The sequence below is a fragment of the Dreissena polymorpha genome, chromosome 4, assembly GCF_020536995.1.
Source record: "Dreissena polymorpha isolate Duluth1 chromosome 4, UMN_Dpol_1.0, whole genome shotgun sequence".
Taxonomy (NCBI): Eukaryota; Metazoa; Mollusca; class Bivalvia; order Myida; family Dreissenidae; genus Dreissena; species Dreissena polymorpha.
The window spans coordinates 8,104,186-8,106,379 of record NC_068358.1 but is presented as its reverse complement, the minus strand read 5'-3'; the positions used below and the strand labels follow the sequence as shown (position 1 = coordinate 8,106,379).

The following is a 2,194-nucleotide window of genomic DNA, read 5'->3' as shown; positions in this document are numbered from 1 at the left end:
ATGTACCGAAAAATTTTCGGAGGGGATATAGTTATCGGTCCTGTCCGTCTGTCCGTCCGCCTGTCCGTCTGGCCGTCCGGCTGAAACTTTGTCCGGAGCATAACTCCAAATCTATTCAATGGATTTACTTTAAACTTAGAATATAAACAGATGGCAACTAGGAGAAGTGCAGTGACCAAGAACCAAAACTCTATCTACCTTAGTTTTTTTAATTATCTCCCCTTTTATATGATTTTAAAGTACATTTTTGTCCGGAGCATAACTCTAAATCTACTAAAGGGATTTACTTGAAACTTGAAATATACACAGTTGGCAACTAGGAGAAGTGCAGTGACCAAGAACCACAACTCTATCTACCTTAGTTTTTGAATTATCTCCCCTTTTATATGATTTTAATGTAAATTTTTGTCCGGAGCATAACTCTAAATCTACTGAAGGGATTTACTTGAAACTTGAAATATTAACAGATGGCAACTAGGAGAAGTGCAGTGACCAAGAACCACAACTCTATCTACCTTAGTTTTTGAATTATCTCCCCTTTTATATAATTTTAAAGTACATTTTTGTCCGGAGCATAACTCTAAATCTACTGAAAGGATTTACTTGAAACTTGAAATATAAACAGATGGCAACTAGGAGAAGTGCAGTGACCAAGAACCATAACTCTATCTACCTTAGATTTTGAATAATCTCCCCTTTTTATATAATTTTTAAGTAATTTTTTGTCCGGAGCATAACTCTAAATCTACTGAAGGGATTTACTTGAAACTTGAAATATAAACAGATGGCAAGTAGGAAAAGTGCAGTGACTAAGAACCATAACTCTATCTACCTTAGTTTTTGAATTATCTCCCCTTTTATATAACTTTAAAGTAAATTTTGTCCGGAGCATAACTCTAAATCTACTGAAGGGATTTACTTGAAACTTGAAATATAAACATATGGCAACTAGGAGAAGTGCAGTGACCAAAAACCATAACTCTATCTACCTTAGTTTTTGAATTATCTCCCCTTTTATATAATTTTAAAGTAAATTTTTGTCCGGAGCATAACTCTAAATCTACTGAAGGGATTTACTTGAAACTTCAAACTTAAACAGATGGCAAGTAGGAGAAGTTCAGTGACTAAGAACCATAACTCTATCTACCTTGGTGTTTGAATTATATCCCTTTATTTAATTTCAAAGTAAATTTTTGTCCGGAGCATAATGAATTATCTCCCTTTATTTGTTTTTACAAATATTATTCTACTCTCTAAAACAAATGTTGTCATACAAGCAAACACATTTCGGCGGGGATTTGGCACTACTGTGACAAGCTCTTGTTTAACCTTATTGCAACTTCTTCCTAAATTTCATGACAATCATCTATATGATGAGTAGTATGATGTCTCAAAAGCAATTTTTTAAAGACGATATGAAGATGATACTTGTTTGGTTTCATTTCGTTGTGCCTCAGACAGTTACGGTTCTGGTTCTCAGGGCTGTATATGACCAGCGAGTAGTTAAATTTTACTTAAATTGAAGCGTGTTCTCTTTATTGCTATTTAATTTGAATTATGATGCGTCGAGTGACACTGGTATTTACAACTTAATGTTTAATTAATCATTATTGGCAAAATGTGTGGTTTAATAGGAGCTCTTGAAACATGGTTCAGCCCAAAGTTCTTTTGCTTTGATCGTTCCAAGACGGTCTTTCAAGCTCTGTCCATGTTTGTGCGTTTGTTATGAAATTTATGTTGTTTCTAACTTTTTGGCAATCGGTTCTTTGCCATATATACATGACCGCATTGACTAAAACGGTTTTTCTCCGTCTGAAGATCACTTAATGTAAATATGGCTGCATAAAATGACAAGAAAGTGACAAAATGAGACATATATATTATCAAATACAAAAACCTTTTGCGACCCTTGGTGCATTTATGTTACTCAGTACAATTAATGTATGGGACCTCGACGATTTTGGATTCGAATACATCTCGAGTTCCGTTGCAAAGTTATTGTATATAGATTGATACCAATAATGTAAAATTATAAACCTTAAGTATTTTTGGTCCAAGTTTTTGTACCCAGCACGATCCCTTGAACAGTTTAACGTGAGATATTATTCATTTGGAATGAAAATAATCTTTTTGTGCTGGTTCCCACTCACCGCCCAAATGCTCAACAGTTTCCGACGCCCCTGGAAGGTATATA

At 34.5% G+C, this 2,194-nt stretch overlaps 1 long non-coding RNA gene across 1 annotated transcript; it reads right to left on the bottom strand.

Annotated features, from left to right (window-relative positions):
* Positions 1-258: 258 nt before the first annotated feature.
* On the bottom strand, positions 259-1,319 carry LOC127878727 (uncharacterized). Its single transcript, XR_008048804.1, has 2 exons — positions 1,148-1,319; positions 259-515 (listed from the first exon to the last, which is right to left on the bottom strand). It is a non-coding gene; the product is annotated as an uncharacterized LOC127878727 (long non-coding RNA).
* Positions 1,320-2,194: the final 875 nt, after the last annotated feature.